Here is an 8,718-nt window from a genome sequence, read left to right on the forward strand (position 1 = left end):
GAAGCAGAAGCTATTCTGCAGGGAAGCATGCTGTTCTTGGAGACCTGTGATGGAGGACTTAATAGATTTGCTGCAGATCATTTCTGTGAATCGTTTGGAGATGTGCTATGGGTTTTTTTCTCATTGAAAGTAGTTCCAAAATGTTTCCCACTCACCCTACTCAGTGGATCATAGTGAGTTTGTGTTCATTACAGACTTAGTAAATCAATATCCCATAACAGTATTTTATATACATTATTCATTACACATTCATGAAATAAAATGTTTTAAAGAGGAGGAGGAAATCAGGAAGTGTGAAAACCGTAGGATGTTTATGTTCTGGCACAGGAAGTGTGTGAGGAGGGAGTTCTGGAAGCTTACAGTCCCAGTGATGTGATTTCACTGTGACCTGAGTTTCATCCTTTATTCCTAGCATTTCTCTTCATACATTTCTGAAAACTGTAAATTTTCTGGGTACTAATATTATCTTAAAAGTATGTAGCTTGGGAGGATACAAAGGAAATGTTCACAGAAGGTGTTAGAAGTATAACTCATTAAAAGGCATAACCTTCACTTTGTCTCCCAGATGTGACAGCATTTCTTCAAGGACTTGTGGATGCTTTTGCATAGGCACAAACTGGATGGAATCATTGGAGACTGGGGAGTGCAGAGGCCCATAGAAGTGGTTCATCACAGGGGCTTTTCAAGCATTTCAATTATTAATCCCTCTTCAATGCATGCAATGTCCTGAATGTTTACCCTTTGAAACACCAGTGGGAAGGGCATTCATTTGATGCTTAATAGCCCTCAGTGTTGGTCTCTTGCTATGGAGACTGGAAGTGATGTGCACTGAGTCAGCAACTTCATATTATTCCTTTCCACTTTCAAGAAATATTTAAAAGGAAGAAATTAAAAGTACTCAATAGCTTTTGGTCCCTTGATGTGGACTTGAGCTTCATCACTGGTCGATCAGAGTGTGCCTATTCTTTCTATGTCCTTTTCCTCACTCTTTTTACTCATGCCAGACTTGAAAATAACTGAGCTTCCTGAGCCTCTAGATGGGATGCTTAAAATAATTGCCATAAGGAACAACATGTTCCTTTTCATTAATGCCATTCTTATGGAGAGTGCTTATTTTGTGCTCAAAAGATGGAAAAAGAAATTTTTCTCTTCTTCCCTTCTCATTCCATTTGCCCAGTGTCCATATGTTTTTCAGATGATACAAGGTGCAGGTCAGCTACTGCTTTGCTCATAAATATTCATACCTAGATAGTTGGGAAGAAAAAAATAAGTGTCAGGTTAGCATAAATTAAATATTCAGCACAACTCAGCAACATCAGGATTAAAATTGAAATATGCAAGTGTGGTGGTTTGACCAGGAAGAAGTGGGAATTCTGGGATGCTGTGGTCAAACCAATGGGTGCTTGGATTTTGATATTGGCACCTGGTGTAGCCAGTGGGTTTTTGGACACACCTCTGAGAACACACAGGGGTTAAAAGCAGAGCTTCGGCCCTGGGGACTTTGAGGGACGGATGTCGGATCTCCCTTCCCCCGTCCAGCCGCTGCTGCTGGGCAGGGGAGGGGCAGCCATGTGGTAGGCCTGGGCCTGGACAGAGATGGGAGGTGAGGAGGCCCTTGAGGATGGAAGGGTGGAGGAGCCCCAAGAGACATCGGGCAGTCATCCCCCCCCCCTCCTTGGAGACAGTCCGAGAGAGAGAGAGTGCAGCCTGTGTTTGTGTGCCATTACCTTGAAATTCAGTAAACATGTGCTGGCAGCAGGCAGCCCGGCTCAGGAGATGGGGGGGGGGGGGGGGGGTGCAGCCAGGAGTCCAGCCGCTTGGAGGAGTTTTTAACCCTTTTTGGACAATGAAAACCTTACAGAACATTAACCCTTCCTAGACGAGAGATAAGAGTGGAGGAGGACGAAGGAAATGAGCGAGTGATGGAGGTCTGGACCAAAGAGAGAGTGAGAGATGTTAGAAGAATGGAGAAGATGTGTTGTATTCATATTGTTGTATAATTATATTTCCTGAGTCTCATACCTTCTTGGTGGTTTTCTCACGGCAGATCTTCACAGCAGTGGTGTTGTTGCTTCTCGGTCAGGGCTCCTCTCCAAGGCTCTCCCTGACCACCCCGCCCCCTTTTATCTCAACTACCTCCATGGGCTACAGCTGCTGCCCAATCAAGTACATCACAGCTGCAGCCCATTTACAATAACTAGAATCTGGGCAGGGTCACTAATACAATACAAAGATCTTTCACTGCCATACATATATTTACAATACATACATTTACTCAGACCCCCTACAAAGATGGAGTGGCATTTTATGCTGGACTCTTTTGTGTAGCCATGGACAGAGCCATGTTTCCGTGTGATACAGAGACTGAGTCCAGGGGAGAAATGTCCCAGAGCCAAAGAAGATTCAGTGTGGGTACCCCTCGGCCCCAGGGGGTATATAAAATATGGGGGGGACAGACATCCCAAAGGTGAGATACTGTGCTTTTCTGGAACTGGACAAAGCATCCTTAAAAAGACAACCCTGGAAGCAGCCCTGATTCTTGTTCGGTGGTGAGAGCACCAGAACAAGGACGGAAAAGGCCACCACGACACACGGAAGGACTCCCTCTCCTCTTGAGGAACTGAAAGTTGAGCATTCTAAAGGGGTGGTGCTGGATCCAGAATTGGTGATTTTGGAAGACGTATTGTATTGGGAATTTAGGGGCGGGGAGGAGGAGGAGAGTGTTTTTGTGAGGTCTTCATTTTCCTTGTGTTTTCTTTTTTTCTTTTGTGTGTAGTTTAGTAGTTGTTTGTGTAGTTTAGTTAATAAACTTTTCTTTATGTTTAAGCTGGAGCCTGCTTTGCTTATTCCTGGTCACATCTCACAGCAGACACCAGGGAGAAGGTATACTCATGGGGGCTCTGGCTTTGCCAGGCCCAAACCATGACAGCAAGATACAGGAAAAGCTATTCCAAGAAAATGTTTGAAAAGAAAATACTTCTCTATATTTCATCTGCCACTATATTTGGGGGGAAAAGCCAGAATATTTTGCTCTGTGTGAGATAAGGCAAATTTAAAAGATTACAAAATGCAGACTGGATTTCAAGAGCCAGCCAATAAACTGACAAAAGCTGGCAGGAAGATTTTGATGAGTCTTGTTCCTCCAGAAGCATAGAACAGGAATTCTCAAAATGTCTTTTTCCTGGACATTGTAAGGCTGCAAACCTTGTTTGAGAATGATGTTTAGATGTTTGTTGCCCATATTCTCCACTTCTTTAGTCAAGGTTTTCTTTTCCTTACTGGAAATGCTGATCTTTTTAAGGTCTTTTAATCCAAAACCATAGAAAGTAAGTGGGCTGTTTTCCTGTGATTTCTTGCATGTTAACTAGGGATATATTATGTTTGAAAGGGAGATTTGGTGATGTATTATACTAAAATATATGGTCATAAACTTCTGTGAGAACATAATACTGTAATGCATCATCAGAGTCTACAATTGGCTGGTAAAATCAACAAGCATGGGTACCTAGTCCTGGTCCTTCCAACCTTTGCTCACAAGACATACTTATTTACCACTGCTATTATGACGCTTGTTTCTGTTGGAGAAATATCTCTCAAATCTGTCAGGAGTTGGCAGATTTGTTCAGTGCTTTTTCAGATGAGACTCTGCAGCGAGGTGTGGCCTTAAAGTCAGGCGTCCGGCTAGCAGGAGGGCGGCCAACACCCAGCTGCAAATGTGGGAGCACCCCTTGGCGTCAGAAGGCTTCGGGCTGTGCTCACAGTGGACGGAATCGCTGCTGGCCAACGAGAGTAAAGAGTCCGGACACTCACTGGGAACTTGTCAGATTTATTGTCAACCAGGGAGTGACAGACACCCAGGTGTTGAATCTAACGTGTCTGCCAGTGAGTGACCTCGAACAAAGGGTGCAACAGGGTTATAAAGGGGGGGAGGAATTCAAGGGAGGGGTTTACAAGGAACCAATAGGGGAAGGTGGGGGAGTGGACTTAGGATAATGGGCATGAGGGAAAACCCAATAGAAACAATATAAGGGAGTGGCCCCGGAGTCACAGCCAATCAAGTCTCCCTAAGCACAGAAGATTCTGGCAAACTAGGAGGAGTGGGGAGTGATTGACTGGGCCCAGGGAGGAGAACAAATTCACATATAAGGAAACACAGGGGAGGGGAAATCATATAACAGAGAGGATTGACATAAACTGAGGCGGGAGTAACCAAGGTAACCAAATGACAGGCAATACCATGGCGGGAAGAACTGGTGAGGGCAGAACCATTACAGAAAATGGGGGAGTGATACAGAAAATAGGGGAGTAATTAAATAAACTAACAGAACACACTACAACACCCATTGAGTTGCTGATGGGAGCTGATTGCTGGGTACTTGGGACAAGGGGGGAACTCTGGTTTTTTTGGGAGTTTTCCCTAGGGGGAAGAAGGGGGGTGGAGATGCCGGGGAATTTGGGCTGAGGGCAGCTGCTGGCCCTCTCTCAGTTACAGAGAAGGATGGTGGGAGCTGCTGCTCTTTGGGAAGGGAGTTCCACTGCTGCTACTGGAGCCTGGCCCAGGGCTGCTTCTTCTGCCGTGGGGTGAGCCTCTGCTCATGAGAACAGCCACTGAACTGCGACTTTGTTGATACTTACCTCACTGAAGGAGAGACCTGTCACTGTCTACTCGGGTGCCCAGAATCCTGAACCTGGCTCTCCCTGCCCTGCTGGGAGCCCCTCACCCCCTGCCTGCCGAGACATCCTGCTGGCCCAGCTTGCTTGCTTTCCCAGTCCTGCTGGGGGCCCTGGAGCCAGCTGTCCCAGGGGTTTTTGAAGTGGAGTCTCTCTTCCATGCCTTCCCATCTTTGGACAAAAGTTGCCATTGCCACATGCTCCCCGAGCCCCTACTGGACCGCCCCCTGTAGCCACGTGGGGATCACTGCACCTGCCCCGCCCACCGGAACCTGCTAACGCCCCTGCCAGCTGTGACTGTAACTACACCAAAGGGGAAAGTGCCGCAGCCAAAAGGCTGTTACTGGCTTCCGGGTTCTGTTTGCTGTAAATGCCGTAGTTGTTGTTGTTGGTTGTTTGCTTTATTATACACTAGTAAAGATCTGTTATTCCTATTCCCATATCTTTGCCTGAGAGCCCCTTAATTTGACAATTCTAATAATTTGGAGGCAGGGGGTTTATATTCTCCATTCCACTGGAGGCTTTTTCTGCCTTCCCTAGTAGACATCTGTCCTGTAAACCAAGACAATGGTTTGGCTTACTGATTACTGTGACCTATGTACTACTCAGGGGGAGACATTACAATTCAGAGCTCTGCCTATAGTTGTTACTCAGTTGACGGGAGGGGCCACATGCAGCCTCCTCATTGCAAACGGGCTATCCTTGGGATGTCTATGACTTTATTAGCTGCTTTGTTCTACAGATTCTGAACCAGCTCCCTGGAGTGGGCAGATGTGAAAAATGCCAATCACTTGTTTTTAAAATTTTAAAAGTTTAATAGTAATAAAATGCTTATAAAAATAGTAATATAATTAAAGTAATAATAATTTGGACAATTTGGATTAGGACAATATGAGACAATAAAACCAAAGAGTTACGGACGTCCAGGTACCTTTTTCTGGGTAAAATAAGCCCAAAAAAGGACACCCATTAACAGAGGATTAACCCTTAAAAGCAATAGCCTGTTGCATGTTCATACGCCTCATATATGATGCATAAATTCCATTCAAGCAAAAGATTCTGTCTGGTCAGTGTCAACTTCTTCCTCTGAATCCTAACAGCATCTTCAAGACTGAGCGAGGCAGGAAAAAGTTAGCTTCTTCTGATAAGAGCAATAAATTCTTTTTCTCTGAAAAATTTAGGTGTCCTGTGGCTGCTATGTCGGTGCAAGTCCTTTCTTAAAAAAAAGTATCTTACATAGCATAGTTTCTATTATAACATTATGTTATAACCTAAAACTATATTTAACACACTACTTAAGAAAATTAATACAGCATAACTTTCTAGCATAACACAAATAATATTCATTTTAATATTTGCAAAAAGCCAATCATAAAATACACATTTTTCACAGCAGAGATGCTAATCTGTCTTTTGCTAAGATTTTACAAGGTCCATTGGAATCATTTGTACAGTTTCTTGACAGGCTGCAAGCTGCACTTTCTTGGCATATTGATCACGAGAAAGCACAAGGCATCCTGCTGCCACAATTGGCTTTTGACAATGAAAATGATGACTGTAGGAGGGTGTTATTGCCTATTTGCAATCGGGGTACTTGTGATATAGCAGACATGGTGTCGAGGTCTGCCCTCGGTGAACAGGGTGACGCGATGATTTTTTGGTGCAAAAATAACCAACAAGGCACAGGGGGTTTGCAGTAATAAATCAACAAAATGCAGTTTTATTGAAATAACCACAACTGATATGCGTTGGTGAGGGGATTTGGGAAAGAACAGGATAAGACAAGGGAAGAGGGAGGAAAGTAGGACAGGGTGGGGTATAGCTACCGACACGTGGCACCGCTTTCTTCCTTCGGGGTCCAGCCATCGAAGCTCACTGGTGCACGTCCGGGGAGATCTCAAAGCACGGCTGACTTGCACCCCAAATTATACTCTTTTTCATTGTGGGAAGGGTAGCTGAAACAAGGTCTCCAAGGAGGGAAAAGAATTGGAAAAGTGGGGGGAGGGGGGTATACACCTCATTGTTTTCATGGCCCAATGCTCGCAGGTGCGTTTATTCTGGGAAGTTTCCCCCCCCCCCCTTCGTGCACACCTCCCCCGAGCTGGGGGGGTGTTCAGTCCCAGTCTCTGGAAGAAGATGCCAGGGGGGTTTCTTGCACCGGGATTTCTTGTCTTGGTTCCTTGATGAGGAGACTCACATCTCTGTTTGTCTGTCATGGTGGTTGAAGGCAGGAGAGAGAGGTCTTCTCTTGGAGGGGGGAACCACCCCAGAGCTCAGACCAGCCAGGTCAGGAGGTAGGGAGAAAGTCCAGATCCATTGTTCAGAAAGGGCAGCATGCCCCCTTCAAGTTCAGCATGGCATGTTCTGCAAACAACACCTGTGAACACACTGAATAAGCATATGACTTTCCCTTCCCCACTGGCTCAACAGTTTTTAACCTTTTGGTGGTCTTTTCTTCATTACAATTGTGAGACAAAAATGAAAGATTTTTGGACAGACTCTCACACATGGTTAGGGCCTGTCAGAGTGTGGGTTCCACCACCAATCAAACTAATTCTCTCACCTCAGCTTCAGATGCTCATCTCTGAGTTTTGGGGGCAGGAGGGTGTTAAAAATGGAGATGTGAGCTTAGATAAGCCCCCACCTTTTGCCCAGGCCTCTGGCAGCAGGCAGTAGCTTTATTGGGGTGGCCAGCACTCCAAAATGCACTCTTGTTCCCAAGTTCTTTAATAATGACTGATTAGGTCTATTACAAAATGAATTATTTATTTAATAGACACGAAATTAACACACATAAGACTTTAAGCAGATTATTAACTACACAGGAATAAAATAAAAAAGATCTACCAGTAGATAACATACAGTGCATGATTAAGGTACCTATTATTACAGCTAGGGAAGAAACAGTACAGCTTAAGATCCAATGTACTTACCACCTAATTGATGAGGGAGTGCACATACAATCTTTTCTCTGAATTCCCAGGGAAAGTATCCACAGAGTCACGTCTGACCTTGCGGGACAAGATCCTTTATATGTTTCAGGGAGTGTGTAGCAGACTTCTATCTGTAGAAATTTGTGTAGCTTTTATACTTTGTAAAACGGTGTCCCTCAGACAATGATATTTATTTTTCTTTTATCTCTTTTCACATCTGCTCTCCATATTAAGATGTTGATTCTTAGTTGGGGGTCTCAGACCTTTTGAGATGACCCCTTGCTGGGCATTTGACTCAGCCTGGGTTATCTCTTCCATATGCATCAACCATCTGTGGTGGTGGAGGGGGGGGGGGGGCAGGGACATCCTGCCACAGAGTGGAAGGGTGTTTTAAATGTGGCTCAGCTGGTCACCTTAAGAGGGATTGTTAGCAACAGGGGGACGGAAAAAGATGTTTACTAGAGATTGTCCCCGATGTGGGAGGGGGAAACATTGGGCTAGTAAATGCTGTTCTCACTACAATGCTAAAGAGGAACCTGTACAGTCGGGAAACCACCAGCAGGGGGCAGTCTGTTGCACCCTGCAGAATCAATCAAATGCGAAACAAGGTGCCTGGTGAGCGATCTTACTCTCGGAACAGCAGGAAGTGCAGGATTGGACCTTGGAGCCAGTCAGACAGTAACCCTTATGACCTCTGCTGTGTGCTTAGTTTTTACAGGTGTGTGGGGACCAATTGGGAATAATATACATGCTTTGTTAATTGGATGCTCTTCCACCACTAAGATGGGGCTTTTTGTGCTCCCTGGAGTTACTGATTCAGATTATGAGGGTGAAATACGAATTATGTTTTGGACCCCTGAGCCACCTTGCTATATACCTGCAGGTCAGCGTTTGGCGCAACTTGTTCCTTTTTCCAACAAAACCCCTGGTAGTAAGGATAAGTGTGACATGGGTAGTTTTGGGAGCACAGGTCAACCAGAAATTTTCTGGACAGGTTCTATTATGGCAGCTCAACCTACTTTGGTATGAAGCACAGATGGTCACAAGTTTAAGGGCCTTGTAGATACTGGAGCTGATATCTCTATCATCAAAAGTAGTGAATGGCCCAGTGATT

The sequence above is a fragment of the Melospiza georgiana genome, chromosome W (genome assembly GCF_028018845.1).
Source record: "Melospiza georgiana isolate bMelGeo1 chromosome W, bMelGeo1.pri, whole genome shotgun sequence".
Classification (NCBI taxonomy): Eukaryota; Metazoa; Chordata; class Aves; order Passeriformes; family Passerellidae; genus Melospiza; species Melospiza georgiana.